This window comes from Phascolarctos cinereus, unplaced genomic scaffold, assembly GCF_003287225.1.
Source record: "Phascolarctos cinereus isolate Bilbo 61053 unplaced genomic scaffold, phaCin_HiC Scaffold_1;HRSCAF=81, whole genome shotgun sequence".
Lineage (NCBI taxonomy): Eukaryota > Metazoa > Chordata > Mammalia > Diprotodontia > Phascolarctidae > Phascolarctos > Phascolarctos cinereus.
Window position 1 is genome coordinate 173,652,484 of NW_027555514.1, and position 16,603 is coordinate 173,669,086.

At 34.8% G+C, this 16,603-nt stretch overlaps 1 protein-coding gene and 1 pseudogene across 4 annotated transcripts in view; one reads left to right on the forward strand and one right to left on the reverse strand.

Moving 5' to 3' along the window:
- Window positions 1-16,603, forward strand: part of SOX5 (SRY-box transcription factor 5) — a 1,266,595-nt gene that overhangs the window by 625,658 nt on the left and 624,334 nt on the right. The gene's annotated exons all lie outside the window — the stretch shown is intronic.
- Window positions 1,358-6,989, reverse strand: LOC110213775 (uncharacterized; annotated as a pseudogene).

The window sequence follows — 16,603 nt, forward strand, 5'->3', positions numbered from 1 at the left end:
AGCAAGAGGCAGAGGGGAGAGGGTAAAGCATTTCAGGAATGCAAAGGCATAGAGACAGCAGATGGGGTGCTGTGTTTGAGAAACTTCAAGCAGGCCAGCATTGCTGAACCAGAGAGTAGGTTGAGGGGAAAATGATTGGTCAAACAGTTAGGAGGAGTACCAGACAAAATTAGTGTCATAAAAATCCAAGGAGAAGGGTATATCTAAGAGGAGCAGGTGAATAACAGTGAAGTCAAGACGTGTGAGGAATGAAAAAAAAAGCCATTAGCTTTGGCCAAAAAAAAAAAAAAAACATTGGTAACTTTGGAGAGAGCAAGTTCAGTTGTTGTTCAGTCACTGAGTGACATCCAATAATTTGTGATCTCGTGGACCATAGCACACCAGGCCCTTCTATTCTCCTCTAACTCTTTTTTTCCCCCTCTCCACTAACTCTTTAAGTCTTCTCCAAGCTTATGTTAATTTCTTCCATGACACTGTCTCATCCTCTGCCATCCCGTTTTCCTTTTACCTTCAATCTTTCCCAACATCATAGTATTTTCCAAAGAATTCTGTCTTCTCATTAGGTAGACTAAGTACTTAAACTTAAGTTTCAGTATTTGACTTTCTGGTGAATGGTGTAAATTAATTTCTCTAAGGATTGACTGCCTTAATCTCCTTGCCATCCAAGAGACTCTCTAAAATCTTGTCCAGCACCACAGTTGAAAAGCATTTCCTGAGGCATTCAACTTTCCTTTTTGTCCAACTCTCATGGCCATACATCCCTACTGGAAAAAACATTGCTTTGACTATATGGACTTTTGTCACCAAGGCGATGTCTCTGTTTTTAGTATGCTGTCCAGATTTGCCATAGCTTTCCTTCCAAGGACTAAGCATCTTTTAATTTCATGGCTGCAGTTGCCATCTGCGGTGATCTTCAATCCCCAAAATGCTAAATCTCCCCCTTCCATTTTTCTCCCCGTATTTGCTAGGAAGTAATGGGACCAGTAGCCAAGATCTTAGTTTTTTTCAATATTAAGCTTCAAGCCAGCTTTTACACTCTCCTCTTTCACCCTCACCAAGAGACTTCTTAATTCCTCTTCACTTTCTGCCATCAGAGTGGTATCATCTACGTATCCGAGATTATTGATATTTCTCCCAGCAACCTTAATTCTGGCTTTTGATTCATCCAGCCTGGTATTTCACATGATATACTCTGCATATAATTTTAAGGTTACAATATGCAACCTTATCATACTCCTTTTCCAATATTCAACCAATCAGTTCCATATTCACTTGTAACTGTTGCTTCTTGGCCCACATACAGGTTCCTTAGAAGACAAGTAGGATGGTCTGGTACTCCCACCTTTTTGAAGGCTTATCACATTGTCACATTTTGTTGTGATCCACAGTCTAAGGCTTTAATGTAGTCAATGAAGCAGAAGTAGATATTTTCCCTGTAATTGCTTTCCCTGTAATTTATCAAATGTTGGCAATTTGGTCTCTAGTTCCTTCGCCTCTTTGAAAATCATCCTGCTCTTCTGATAATTCTCAGTTCAAATATTGCTGAAACCTAGCCTGCAGAATTTTAAGTACAACCTTGCTGCAATATGAACATTCTCTTGCATTATCCTTCTTTAGGATTGGGATATAAGATGATCTTTTTCAATCCAGTGGCCAATGTTGAGTTTTCCAAATTTACTGGAGTATTGAGTGCTGCATTTTAATAGGATCATCTTTTAGGATTTTAAGCAGTTCAGCAGGAATTCCATCACATCCACCAGCCTTATTGTTAGCGATGCTTCCTAAGGCCCACTTCACTTCATTCTCTAGGATCTCTGGCTCTTTATCGGTAACCATACCACTGTGATTATTGATGACGTTAAGATCTTTCTTGTATAAGTCTTCAGTAAATTCTTGCCACCTTTTCTCAATCCCTTTTGCTTTTGTTAAATGCTTGATGTTTTTGTCTTTTATCATAGCCATTTTTGCACAAAATGTAACCTTGATATCTTTAATTTTCTTGAAGAGTTCATGTCTTTCTCAGTTTGTTGTTTTCTTCTGTTTCTTTGCATTACTAATTTAAGAGAACCTTCTTATCTCTCCTTGTTATTTTCTGGAATTTTGTATTCAGTTGGGTATATTTTTCTCTTTCTCCTTTATTTTTTGTTTTCCTTCTTTCCTCCCCCTCTTGGATTACTGCCTTGTCATAGTGGAGGGGCTTGCATAGCTCAATGATACCATAAGGGATTACCCAAGACAGACAGGTCATATTAGAGAATTCTGACAAAAAGTGAAAAACTGGAGAAGGAAATGACAACCACTCCAGTATATTTGTGAGGAAAACCCCATGGATAGTAATAACATAAAAGATATGACACCCAGAAGATGAGCCTCTTGGGTCATAAAGTATACAATAAGCTATTGGGGAAGAGTGGAGGATAACTACAATTAGCTCCAGTACTAATGAAGCAATTGGGCCAAAGCTGAAAGGAAGTTCAACTGTGAAAGTGCCTCATGACAAAAGAAAAGTCCAATGCTGTAAAGATCAATATTGCGTAGGAATCTGGAATGTTTGTTCTATGAGCCAAGGTAAACTGAATGTGATTAAGCAGGAGATAGAAAGATTAAACATTGACATCTTGGGTATCAGTGAACTTGAGTGGATGGAAATGTGTGAATTTAATTCAAATAATCACTGCATATACTATTGTGAGCAAGAATCACTTAGAAGAAGTAGAGCAACCCTCATAGTCGATAAAAAGGTGAGAAAAGCAGTACTAGGATATAATCTCAAAAACATCAGAAATCTCTGTTTGAATTGAAGGCAAACTGTCCACCACTACAGTAATATAAGTCTGTGCTTCAAACACTGATGCCAAAGAGGGGAAAGCTGATCAGTTCTATGAAGACTTAAAGCATCTTTTAGAAATAACACAAAAAAAATCAAATTAATGATAGGGAATTGGAATGTTAAAGTAAGAAATCAAAATATAATTGAAATAATAGGCAAGTTTGGCCTTAAAGTACAAAAAGTTGCATATCTAACTGCCTTAAAGGTTTGATACCCATTGAAAATAGATAGAATTGAAAGTCTACTAAACAATATCTATCAGAAGCAGCTAGGTAGCACAGTGAATAAATCACTAGGCCTGGAGTGTGAAAGACCAGAGATTAAATCTGGCCTCAGCCACATGCTAACTGTGTGACTTTGGGCAAATCACAAATTCTGCCTCAGTTTCCTCGTCTATAAAATGGGGGTAATAATAGGAACAACCTCCCTGAGTTAGTATGAGGATGAAATGAGATATTTGTATAAAGTAGCTACCTAGCACATAGTAGGTACTATATAAATGATGATGATGATGATGATGATAATGATGATGACGATGACGATGACAACCTATTCTTCCTATACCCAATTGAGTAATACAGGGCTACATATTATAGTCATTTATATTTAGAATATTTCATGGAAGAAAACACAAGGATCCAAGATATTTGGAAATTGAACATAATTATTTATTTTGGTGGTTGGGGAGAAAATGCAAGAAATTCTTTTAAGTCACTAGGATATAAGAATTGCCAAAAATTCAGGAGTATGACATTCAGGAGTTGCAATATGATGGAAGCACTCCTGAATGCCTCACTTTGATAAGTGTGAACTACTTAGAAACAGCATTGTAGCTATAGATAAAGACTGAACCTGCACTGTCACTGAGAACTCCCAGAAGAGGAAATTCTCTGTACTAATGCAGATCATCATCTTCTCTGTAATTTATAGTCATAGAAAGTTGCTTAGAGAACTGAGAGGTTAAATGACATCTCCAGAGTCATACAGTCAGTATGTGAAGGCAGAACCCGAAAATATGTCTTCCTGGCTCTGAGGTGAGCTTTTTTATCTACTTTACTATGCTGCCTCCCTATGTGGTTAAAGACAAATTAAATTATGTTAAATCAATGTATTGTATTATACATATATAAATAAGCATATATCTATATGTATCTCGTGTCTGCATATCTTGAGCCCTTTGTTAATTGCCTGAGAGCAGATTGTTACATATACAAAGCAAATTTGACACCTATTTTGTGTATATAGGTAATTATTGACTCACTTCTAACAGTTAAAGGTGAACTTTCTTAAACTATAACTTTCTGACATTTCAAATCCACCTATTGATTTTACAGATAGAGAAGTCCTTAGAAATCCAGATACTTAATAATCTCTCATTTTTTCCAACAAGATGAGGAGGAAAGAGAACTTAGGAGAAGCCTGAAAGAGAGCCATATCCCAAAGATACTCCCCTGAGGCCTGTACTATTGTTGCTCTCTATCACCAAAGAGGCTGTAAAATGAAATAGTTGAAATTAGCAGTCCAAAACCGAATACTTCATGTGTAAACATGAATCAAAAATGAGAAGCAAATAAATGCTATCCTTTATTGTGGACAGAATATGGTGATGAGGAAAGTATATCAGCTGGTAATTTTATTTACCTTTTCCCATAATCAAAGTAAGAGGAAGCACCCAATGAAATCAGCTAGCATGACCAAAACAGATAAAAGGACATCATTTTCATGTAAAACACAATTAAACTGTAGAACTTACTGCCACAGGGTATCATCCAAGTAAATGGCACAATAAGTATACATTTTTAAAGGGATAAATCATTTGTGTGGATAGGGAAAGCATTATAATTATATTATCTATAGAAATGTCAAGGGCTTCAAGTCATACTTCAGAGCAAATCAATAGCTCAGGTCAGAGGGAAATATTTACATATTTTGTTAGCAGGACACTATTTGAAAAATTGTCAAAGTCTAGATATCTCTTTGAATATTAGGTATTATTAGAGAAAAATTTTAGACTAAATGTAATGTTATGGCCTTTAGTTATGCAATGTCTGTTTATTATGTGCTAGATATAATACAAATACTTTATTATTCAATACTGTGATACTTTAATACTTTGAAACATTTATTGAAATATTTACTGTTAATTTATTATATTATATGAGAGATTGTAAGGTTATTGTTATTATTATACTCATTATGAGTAATATTAAATATTCCAAATAGTTAGATGGAGCTCAAAGACTGGGCAGCACAGGGCATATATAGAAATATTTTCTTAGTCTAGCTTGGCAAGACCATAGTGAATATGGAGGGTTGTGAGATAAGGGAGAAAGAGAGTGTGGGGCCAAGTTTTAGAAGGCTTTGAAAATCTGCCTGAGTAGTCTGAATTTTTTTTCAGTAGGAAATAGAGAGTTAGCAAAGGGTTTTAAGAAAAGAATTTATATGACCAGATATTGGCATAAGAAAGATCAATCTCAGGGGAGCAGTGGCTAGAGTACCGGCACTGAAGTCAGGAGAGCCTGAGTTCAGATCCGGACCCCAGACCAAACACTTACTAGCTGTGTGACCCTGAGCAAGTCACTTAACCCCAATTGCCTAAAAAAAAAAAGAAAGATCAATCTCATAGTGATATGAAGCACTTACTAAGAACCTAGTATGTGCTTGCCATTGTGCTAAGTGCAAGGGGTAGAAAGAAAAAAAAATTAAGTAGCCTTTGACCTCTGGAAACTAGAATTCAAGAAAATTGTGTGTGTGTATGTATGTGTGTGCGTATGTGTGTGTGTTCATGGGAAATGGTAATAATAAGATTATGTTTTGCAAGTGACAATAATGAAATCTAATATTATGATAGAAAAAACTAGAAAGGAAAAAAGATTCCATAAGTAGAATCCACAGAATTTAGTAGCTTATTAAGCATGTGTGTCAGAGAAGAGAACAAGGAGAGAGAAAAGCCCAAGAACCAGTGTATAAAATCTGAATAGCTGGGTGGTGTTTAGAAAGGAAAGGTTAGAATGACTAATAACAGGATTACTCTAACAATTTTTTCCTCAAAATACAAAATAAAATTGAAATCACAAATACTTGAGGAACGTAATATCTTGTCAGACAGATAATTATTCATAAAGTATACCTATGCGATCAAGTTTTGTTGTTTATCACAAGAAAACACTGAAATGTGTGTGTGAGCTAGATTGTTACTGTTATTATTCCTTTTAGAGAGTTGGATGCTCAAGTTGGCTCAGAATAATATAGTAGGTGTCTTAATGATGAACGTGTCCAGTATAAGACACTTAGTTGATGTATTCTACATTGGACTGCTTCTTGTCTTTCAATGTATTGTTCTTAGTTATTTGGCCCAGATTAGGTTAATTATAGGGAAACCAATTTTGTTTTGGTGAGAAATTCACAAAGAGAATTTATGAATTTTGACTAGGGAATAGAGCTAATCATTTAAAAATACTGAGGCAACATGATGTAGCAAATAGAAGGTCAGCCTTAGAATCTGTAAGTCCTAGCTTTTAAGTTCTGCCTCTGAAATGTATCTGCTGAATGACCATGGGTAAATTACATAGCTTCTCAGTGTTCATAGGAAATTTGTATGATTATGAGTTTTAAGTGGATAGATAGATAGATAAATAGATAAATAAATAGATTGATAGCATGAGTGAGCATTACTAAGCATTCACTATGGGCCAAACCCTGTGCCAAATGCTGAGGTTATAAATACAGGTAAGACAGTGAATAGTCCTTGTCCTTACAAAATCTACATTCTAATGGGGGAAGGTAATACACACAGGGCAGCAGAAAATGGGAGGAGGATTGCTAGAATGCCAGTTGTTGGCTTAGATTACAAGCATGGGTGCCTAGAAATTAGCAATATAAGGAAAAAGCTGACATCATTTTAGTATTTATAGAGGGGGTTTCTGCCAATGGGGTTCCTTACACTGGTGAAAACATATATAGACATGGAAAAAAAACCTATATGAGTAATATTATAAATTTGCATATTGAATTTAAAATATTTTGCCTTTAACACAATCTTTTTTATAGAAACTTGACATTCATTAATAAAGAATTATTTAAGTTAATATTAAACAAGATATTCTACTTACTTTGACCTCAGTTTCTTTATCTGTAAAAGCTGAGAATTAGATGGCATTAGATCTTTAGGTTTCTTCTAGTTTCACTTTCTATGATACTATGTCATAAAATTCATTAATGATTGCATATAAACCCTGAAAACCAGTATTTGTCATTTTTTTCTAATTACTATATTATCATCATGTATTTCTTGGAGTCTCTAGCTCCAATTTTCTTAGCTTCATATAGTAGATTTTATGAGAGAGAGAAATGAGGTGATTTCGTCTTTCCTTCCTTTCTTTTTTGTTTCCTTCCTTCCTTCCCTCTATCCATCCACAAATATTTTGTGGGATCCTACTATGTTAGTGTTCAAAAGCTAAAACAGTATAGATTATTACCACTAGGGGCTATTTCTGGGTGTGTGTATGAGATTATTATTCTTTATGATAATCTTCTAATGTAATCCTTTCTGAGAAGATAACAAATATCAAACTTTCAGGAATTACTATGTAAATCATAATTTTAGAGAGCTTCCAAAGCTGTAAATGTCTGTTAATATACCACTTAACTGCTTTCCTTTATCTTACATATTAATAACTTGGCATATTTTGAATTAGGTGATAAATGTTGTATATGTTATGAACAATATGGCTATTCCTTAATAATGTCCAAAGCACTTATTAAAAACAGGACAAAATAAAACTGAGAGCTTGGTTTAGTTGTAAAGGAAAAAAAACCTGAAAGCCACTAATTTCATAGCTGAAGCAAAGATATCCTCTTTCTTCATTATTATTTGACATAGAACTGGAAATGCCATTTACAGCAGTAAGACAATATTTAAAAAGTTAAAAGAATATAAATCAGCAAAGAGGATTCAAAATCATAACTTTTTGAATGGGTGTTTACTTAGAAAACCCTAGAGAATCAAAATAGTACCTAATTAAGAATTATTAATAGTTTTAAACAAAGTATGATAGTATAAAATAAATCCACAAAAATACCAGTACTTATATACACATTATATACACAATATAATTATATATGTTATATATAGGACGAATCAATGAGACCCTATTCTAAGAGCATGTGTAGACATTCATCCTATTGCCAAAGCATATGAGGAGGTTTAGTGAGCCTACTTCTGACAGTTTTTAATGATGTGAGTTGGAGGGCCTAGCTGTCCACTTCAAAGCAGGAACATATATGACTGTTTCTAATTGGCTAACCACATGGTGAGGAAATGAACTTATAATTGGTAGCTGATTTGAAGCTGGAAGCATATACCAAAGACTTTCATTTTGTCACATTACCTTACCCCCCCTCCCATTTTTTCCTTCTCTGATGTCCACTGAGGAGGATGAGCTGCATTTGACCTTTAGGTTCAAGAAGGTCTTTTCCTGGCCAGGAATTGAAATAAAGCTGAGAGTTCCTGGCCCTGTTCTTATGGTAGATCGGGGAACACAACAGGTGAGAAAAATAGAAGTAAATGAATATGATAGCCCACTTTTGATAAATCCAAGAACATAGGCTATCAAGAAAGGGACTTTATTTGACCAGAGCTATTAAGAATGGCAGGAGGCAAATTGGTGAAAATTGGTTTAGACCAATACCTTGTACCAAATACCATGTTAAATTTCAAGTGGATATATGATCTAAGTACAATAGGTTACCTCATTAAAGAAAAAAAAGTAGTGGATAATGGAACACTATATCTTTAACAACTATGGAAAGATTAATAATACATAACTAACAAAGAATAAAAGACATTATATGAGACATGATATAAAATTATAATAAAATATTTTGATTGCAGAGAGGAAATAAATGTTGCTAGTAAAAGAAGAAAAGTAAGGGATTGGGGTAAATGTCTTTGTATCCAACAAATCTAACTAAAGTCTAACATCCAGAAATATATAGGGATTTGATACAAATATATGACTAATAATAATCCCCATCTACATAACTGGTCAAAGGATATGAATAGGTGATTATCTAAAGAAAAAATAGAAATTATCAATAACCACAATAAATAGGTTCCAAATCACTAATAATATAAGAAATTAAAAATAAATTAAGATGGAGCTATCATTTCACATCCATCAAATTGGAACACAAAGTAGAATATGGAAATAACAGTGTTGGAGAGGTTGTGTGAAGACAGGCCCATTGATGAAGTGTTAATTAAGTTGTGAATTGGTTGTAGAAAATAACCTGGAATGACAGAAGAAAAATTATTAAACTACTTATTATCCAGTAATTCTTCTACTAGTTTCATATTACGAAGTGGCATTGACAGAAGAAAATGTACCACATGTAGCAAAATATACATAGCAGCACATTTGCAGTAGCAAAAACCTGGAAGCAAATTGCGTGCTTGACATTTGGAGAATGGATGAACAAATTGTGTTATATTAATTTTTGTAGTTGAGTCATTTCAGTCATGTCTAACTCTTCATGACCCTGCTTGGAGTTTTCTTGGCAAAGGTACTAGAATGGTCTGCCAGTTATTTCTCTTATTTTTATATTATTTTACAGATGAAGAACTGAGGTAAACAAGGTTAAATGACTTGCCAAGGGTCACACAGCTGCTAAGTGTCTGAGGCCAGGTTTGAACTCACAAAGATGAGTCTTTCTGATTCCAGGCCCACCACTCTATCCACTGAGCCATCTAGCTGCCCTTATATGAACAGAATAGAATATTTCTACATTAAAATCAATTGCAAATATACATAACTCATGGAAACATATGAAGACTTCATGAACTGATACAGAGAGTTAAACAGTAATATAAAAAACATAATACAAAAGCAGAATTGAAAGAACAATATGCCCAATAATTGTGATGATAGAAATGAAGACAGCATTAAAAAACTATTAGATTCAGGTAATTTCAAGTTCATGGCCAATTTTGGCTCCAAATGATATTAAAGCACATTTCTTTTCTGCTAAGTGTTAAGTTACATATTCTAGCCAGTCTCAATCGTTATGTTAGATGCCTTTGCTTAACTGTTTTTTAAAGGGCAAGTAATGTAATCTGGGCTTGGGGGACACCTATTTGTTGGAAAGTGATTGTCATGTCAAAATAAAGCATATCAGTCTTTAAAAGTGTAATACCTTTAATTATTCTATGCACAGCTGTACACTTTTCAAAATATTTAAGTAAGTGTTTAAGAAAAATGTTGTATTGCACAGAAGAGGAGCTTCTATATGTTTAGAGTGAGATCAGCTTTAGATATTTTGTCATAATAATCTAAAACCACAACTACCACTTTATTATGGTCTTATATTGTTTGCTCTTCATGTGTGAGTATCATACTTCTCGTAATATTGAAAACTTTTTATCATCCAATACTGTGTTCACAAATGAAAGCAGTTAAGAGGAAAAAAATTACATCTGTATTTTGATAGTCACAACATAGGCCCCTTTCACTTTTCAATAAATGATCTATTAAGTTCCTACAATATACTTGTTACTTTTCAGAGAGACATATAAAGTATGTCTCTCTACTCTCAAGGAGCTTACATTGTAGATTAAGAAATTAGTTGCACACACATATGTAAATATATTTAAATACATCAGAGGCATCATCAGAGAAGGCTTTTTGGGAGGCCATTCCAGATGAAGTAACCAATATTAACAAAGGCATATAAATGGGAATAACTATGGTATGCTTGTGAAAGATGCTGATTTCAGTGCCGGAACATAGATAGCAATATGCTATAGGTACAAAGTGATTTATTGGAACCAAAATCCTTAGTAATGTAAACATTAGGTCAGAATATAGCATGGGTCAATTGGATGGATACATTAGGAGCCAGCAAGCATAAACTCAAGGGGTCAAAGAAGCAGCAGAATTGAAAAGTCAGGCAGGGAAACAGAAATATGCCTACAAGTTAAAGAGGGATTAGAGAGGAAAAAATAGGGATACATAGTATGTCATAGGGATAAGGCTAAGGGAATAGAAAAACAGACACTGTCTTTTGTATTTTTAAGTTTTAGTCCTTAGAAATATTAAATGATTGATTTATTGATTGATTAATTGAGTAAGGTAACAAGAACTAGTCAAAGGGTGATGAAAACAAGCATACAACACTAACAAGAAGATAGGTATATAGCAGGTTAAAAGGCTAGCTGAGGCAAGAACTTCCTGTCTGATTAAAGTGGAACGAGGATTGTTCTTAGGGAGTAGGGGGGGAAAGGTTGGATAGATTACGTAGAACCAAATTATTGAGGGTCTCGTCTTAGAAGCCAAGCATAGGAGTACGTCATGATGAGAATTGTGGACTATTAAATGATCAGCACGGTGTTTCAAGATATCATTGGTATTAGAAAGAAAGTGTCACTTTTTGTCCCAAACCAAAAGCTTTGTGTCTTGGACTGGGTTTGATCATGAGAACTCACAAATCATTCTCTGGCTCACATATCTACCTAGGATCACCCTTGAGAACATCAGAATCTGGCTAGTGTCTAAGTTTTGACAGAAAAGGTACGAGATTCCCAGTTGTAATGCATGGACAAGAAAATACAATCAACTCACATCCAAGCAGATTGCTGATGAAATACAGCACCATAATAGGAGGGAGGGAAGGAAAAAACATTTATATAGCACCTACTATGTTCCAGGCACTATGATTAGTGCTTTACAATTATTATCTCATTTGACCCTCATAACAGCCCTATGAACTAGGTGCTGTTATTATCACCTCCATTTTACAGTTGAGAAAACTGAGGCACAGTGAGGTCAAGTGACTTGTCCAGGGTCACACAGAAACTATCTGAGACCAAATTTGAACTCAGGTCTTCCTGACTTCATGCCCAGTGTTTTATCAATTGAGCCATTAACTGCTTAATGGTGGACTCATTGCACAGTGAAGCCTGTACTTTCAGATAGCAGTCATTGTTTCCATTTGTTTTGCTGAATTGTTCTTCATAGCAATACAGAATTCTATTTAGGGTTTGGGGAAAATAATCTATTTTGTATTTTATAGTACCCTCTATTCCTTGTCAGTTAGGACGTTGTGCTCTTTCTATAGCTGTGAAAAATGACCTTACATTTTCCCTCCTCTGTTTTTTTCAAGTAATGTAAAAAAAATCAACACAATATGAAAATAAGTGACTTAATTAATGGATGACTTACCCTTTAAAAATGCAAAGAGTTCATACTATGGCCTATAAACAATCAAAACAAATCTGTCTTCTCTGATAGATCTGTTCTTTCAGCAAGGACTCCAGATGGGTTCCCACATCTCCCACAAAGGGACAATATTGGAGGGGTCCTAGAGAATCAAGCAACCCATGCCTCTAGTGAGTACTGCCTCTGTTTTGGACATATATAGTCTTCTGTACTATGAATTGAGAATCTCCCAAAGAAGACACCATTGTAGGGTTCTTTTTCTGGATTTTCACAGTTCATATCATTTATGGTACAAATGAAGTATCAAAGGGTTTTACACTCGGAGACAGAAGGAACCACAAAGCCATTGAGTTCAACAACCCCAAGTTTTAGATGAGAAAAATGAAGCCCAAGAAGACGTCAATCTGCTCTATGTCACATAAGTTTTTCTGAGTCAAAAGTGAAATTTGAACCCAAATCCTTTGGTTTCACAGTCAATGTGTTTTCCACCATGCCAGACTGTGTCTAAAGCAAAGGTTGGGTCTGTTCTTCTACCCTGTGGATCCTTTGGTGCTCATCAGTTCTATCTCTGCCTTTTAGCCTAGGACTTCCTTCTAGATTTACAACTGTCTTCTTTCATTAGCCATCTCTGGGGCCATATAATCTCTACAAGGACAGCAAGGCCATCAGACCATGTTATGATTTCGTTTAGGTGACACGTCTATGTGCATCCTCTATTTCTTTTAACCTGTCTCTAACTCTCAGGTTCATTTTTTTAAATATAAAGGAGGTAGCACATATATTAGCATAGTCGGCAACAAAATGTTAATTGGTGATACGTACCTAAGAATTTCCTCAAAGAAGGACTGATTCAGTGATACTGAAGAACAAGGCAAGTTCATCATATCAAGGAAACATCTTCAAGCCATAATAATCATATTTTATATTTGTATAGTGATTTACATCTACACTTACATTTACGTCATCATTTCATTGAAGGTAATGGACTTACAGCAAAAATTACCTGGTCAAGTTCAGTTTTAATATACTTCAGGGCCATATTATTCTTATAATTCACAGATGCTGAAAACATGTCCTGTGGTTGAGTTTATACTAACATAAGAGCTTCTCTATAAAATGGTCCTTGTGATCCTTGGTAACATTATAGACATCTAGCAGAAGGTTGGACTACAAACTCAGAAATTCAAGCCATTGTTCCTGAAAATTTAATTTTTTTTCTGTCCAGTTATTATTAACTTTGATTTGAAATTTTTAATACCTCCCAAATCCAGAATTGAACGTCCAAGTAACAGAAAAAGAGGTATTATATGACTTTTATTTCCCAGTTTATTTAAATAAGGAAATATAATTCTATTCACCAAAAGAGTAACTTTCTTTTTAAATCTCTAGAACAAAGATATCATAGAAATATCTTGAGTTTTTAAATACCTGGTGATAAAAAGAAACTCATTCCAAGTTGAACTTAGCTGTCCTTTCTCTAGCACAAAGGAGATTTAACTTTCTACATGAGGAACCTAAAGAAAGTAATGATTATGAAGTAGGGAAGACATGGCATCCAGTCTCACTTTTGAAACATCTGACTGTGAAACCCAAGAAAAGTTACTTGGCCTTTGCTCCAGGCAAAATTCTAAGGCTATGAGTAGCAGAAAAGGTATCAATATTTTATCAGGAGAGAGAACACTGATTCAGGAGTTCCCAGTTCCCATGAAATCACAAATCTAGTACCTATCCCTAATATAAAATTCAGTGTGATGGTGGAGGCAAAAGTCTTGAAATCTAAAGACATAGATAGTTGTTGAATCTGATACTTGTCTAAGCGATCCTAGGCAAGTCACTTAATATCATGGGGCCCCAGTTTCTTCTACTGTAGAATGGGAACTTTGAGGTCAAGCCAAAGTATGATTTAAATATGTTGTTTTGTTTATTATATCAGTGTGCTTTATGGTTAATTTTTTCTTAATATGTTTTTGTATGTAGAGAAATGCATCTCATATTTTAAGAAGTTACTTTTGTGAACAGGAAAGATATAATATATAAGAGTATGCAGTTTATGCTTTGGATGAAGGTTAGACTAGATGACCTCTCAGGTCCTGTTTTATTCTTCACTTCTGTGATAAATTATTCTAATTAGATATAAAATTCAGAGGGTTCTGGTAGGAAGTACTAATGACAAGCTGAAAAAACTAAGTTGAGCCAACATGAAAGTAATAGGAAAAAGGAAATTCCATGCATGGTAAAGAATGTTTTGCATTAAATTTATTATGGTAATGTATAAATTTGACATATTGCCTCAGACACGTAACACTCTCTAGATGTGTGACTCTGGGCAAGTCACTTAACCCCAATTGCCTCACCAAACAAATATTCTACAATCACTTATTAAATGTAATATGCATAATGCAGTAACCATAAGGCATAAGCACTTTGGTGCTTGATGCTGAGGAAGATAGAAAAATATAGCCTCATACTGTAATCCAAGGTTTAGATCTGAAAGGAAACTTAAGAGATCAGTGATTTTAACTCTCTTCATAGTTGAAAAAATTGATGCCAAAGGGAGTTAATAGCCTTGCCCAAAATCATATAGGTTGAAATTAATTAAAATTTCAGGCCTTGTGTCTAAATATAGTGTTCTTTCTTTAAAAAGAAAGTGTTCTTTTGGTTTTGATTTTTCCACTCTGTTCATACAAATCACACTGTGTATAGCTGAGTTCTTCATGTTTGTAATTTGCTGCTACATAATAACCATCCAAGACATTCAAACAGTGTAGTTTTTTTTTTTTAAGGCATTCCCCAACTGAGAAATACTCCCTTTGTTTCCGGTTCTTTGTTACCTCAAAATGTGACGCTATAAATATTTTGGTATACATTGGATATTTGTTTCTGACTGATTTCCTTGGTGTCTCAGCCTTGTAGTGGGACTTCTGAGCAAAAGGTCATATGTATTTCAGTCACTTTTCTTGCATAATTTTAAATTGATATTAAATATAGCTGAACTATTTCATACCTCCACCAATACTGCCACATAGTCTGTCTTCCCAAAGGGCCCCACCCCCAATATTGACTATTTCCATTTTTTGCAATCTTGGCCAACTTGCTAGGTGCTACAGCGAAACCCTAAATTAGTTTTAGTTCATGTTTCTTTTGTTATTAGTGATTTGGTGAATGTTTTCATATGGTCATTTATATTTTACAATTCATCTTTTGAAACATGCTTTTGAAAATTCTCTAAGATATAAGTTCAAGAGGAGGATCTGCCTGCATTGGTAAAAGGAGTTTCCCATACCAATGAAATCACTGTTTAACTCCTTCAACCTGTCTGACAGACAGTGTGACATAGTCCAGTAGAGACCTATTCTCAAAGCCAAGAAGAATTGCATTCAAGTTCTTTCTCTGACATTTATAGATTGTATGACCCTGGCAAGGCACAACTCTCAGTGTTTTATGGAACTTTCTAAAGTTATGTGTTGAGGGGCAGCTAAGTGGTACGTGGTACACCAGTCCTGGAGTCAGGAAGACCTGAGTTCAAATCCAGTTTCAGATCAGACATTTGACACTTACTAGCTGTGTGATTCAGCACACAGTTCCCAACTGCCTCAAAAAAAAAAAGTTATGTATTGAAAAGAAAAAAAAAGACTGGCTTTGGTAGATGATTTTCCTGTATTAATGAAATCGTATTTTTAGTCCTTAGCCCTATCTGTTCATCTTTTGAAAATGTTTGCCCAATCCTTTTGGGAATGGCTCTAAATTTTAAACATCTTGTCAGTTACCTACCTATCTGATATATCAGCCATCTGCTTGTGATCTTTGATGCAAATATTATTTCCTACTTTATTTTTTAAATTTGTTTATTTATTTTTAGTTTTCAATTTTCACTTCCATAAGCTTTTGAGTTTTAAATTTTCCCCCTCCCTCCCAACTTCCCTTCACAAGACATCATGCAATCTGATATAGGCTCTACAAATGCATTCCTATTAAACATATTTTCACATTAGTCATGTTGTAAAGAAGAATTAGAAACAATAGGAGGAACCATAAGAAAGAAGAAACAAAACAGAAGAAAAAAAAAGAGCAAGCGGTATGCTTCGATCTACATTCAGACTCCATAATTCTTTCTCTGGATGTGGATAGCATTTTCCATCATGAGACTTTTGGAGATGTCTTACATCCTTGAATTACTGAGAAGAGCTTAGTGTATCAAAGTTAGTCATCACACAGTGTGGCTATTACTGTGTACAGTGCTCTTCTGGTTCTGCTCACTTCCCCCAGGTTCAGTCCATACAAGTCTTTCCAGGCTTTTCTGAAGTCCACTTGCTCATCATTTCCTACAGCACAATAATATTCCATTACATTCATATGCCACAAGTTGTTCAGCTATTCCCCATTATTGGCCACACCCTCAATTTTCAATTCTTGGCCACCACAGAAAGAGCTGATGTAAATATTTTAGTGCAAATAATTGTGTAGAAAAGGGGTATCTTTGTTTTAGCCTTGTTTATGCCGAGAAAGTGTCTAATATTTCTCCATACCAAACAATATTAGTTTTTATTTTTTAATGTTT